This window comes from Chrysochloris asiatica, unplaced genomic scaffold (genome assembly GCF_000296735.1).
Source record: "Chrysochloris asiatica unplaced genomic scaffold, ChrAsi1.0 scaffold00118, whole genome shotgun sequence".
Taxonomy (NCBI): domain Eukaryota; kingdom Metazoa; phylum Chordata; class Mammalia; order Afrosoricida; family Chrysochloridae; genus Chrysochloris; species Chrysochloris asiatica.
Genome location: NW_006408636.1, coordinates 5,080,342 through 5,081,554, shown reverse-complemented (window position 1 = coordinate 5,081,554; position 1,213 = coordinate 5,080,342).

Sequence of the window (1,213 nt, the reverse complement as noted above, 5' to 3'; positions counted from 1 at the left end):
TTTGTTCTTGTAGTAACAGTCCATCTGCCTCCATTTTTCCTGCAGGTCTTTCTTTCAACAGGTATCTTTTATTCTTCCAGCAGCTCCAGGATGGTCTGCTCATCCTTTCAAGTGGAGGTTTCTCATCTCTGGGGATCTGGATGTGGTTCTGGTTTCTACATATAGTTTTATGTATTGCAAAGGCTCCGCATGAAGCCTCGTTCACTGGGTACACTGTAGCCCCATTTTAGGTATTCCAATCAGTCATAGGCAGAAGACGGACTTACAAGCCTTCTAGTGTGGTGTTTCTGACTATTCCTTTCTCTCCCTCTTTATACTATAATGCAAGGGAAACCAAGATTAAAACAAACAAACAAACAAACAAAAACAGTAAAGCATCTTAAAATGATTTCACCCCCATTTCAACCATGACTCAAAGCCTGTATCTCAGAGCCCTGCCATTCCAAGGCTGTGCATATGTCATCTTTTATCTCTGTCCCATTTAGCCCTTTTGAACATGCCCAATTGTTCTCCCATCTGCTCCATTTCTCCACTTCCCTCTCCCTCCCTGTATGTTGCTCCACTCCCTAGCAACCAAGCTCTCCTATGTCCAATCCCTGCCCTGCGCTCCACCCTCCCCCATTCCCCCCACCCATCACCAACTTCTCAACAACCAACAAAGACTTCATCATACCCCCTTTTAGTATAATTTCTTTTTCTTAGTCTTTTACAGTAGTAGTCCTATGCAGTATGTCTCTTTTTGTGACTGACTAATTTCACTCAGCATAACGTCTTCAAGGTTCATCTATGTTATGTGGTGGCTTGCTGCTTCCTTGTTATTCTTCAATGTAGCATAATATTCCATTTGTGTATGTACCACAATTTGTTTATCCATTCTTCAGTTGATGGGCACTTTGTCGCTCTCCATCTTTTTGCTATTGTAAATAGTGCTGCTATAAACATTGGTGTGCATATATTTTCTGCTGCTATAAACATTGGTGTGTGTATATCTTCTCATGTTGTGGCTCATTTTTCTTGTGGGTAAATACTGAGTAGAGGGATTGCTGGATCAGAGGGTATGTCTATTTTCAACCTTCTGAGGAAACGCCATATTGTTTTCCAGAGAGGTTGGACCATTTTGCAGTTCCACCAGCAATGCAAGAGTGTCCCAGTCTCTCCACATCCCCGCCAGCATTTATTGTCTTCTCCATTTTTCATCTTTGCTGTTATTGTT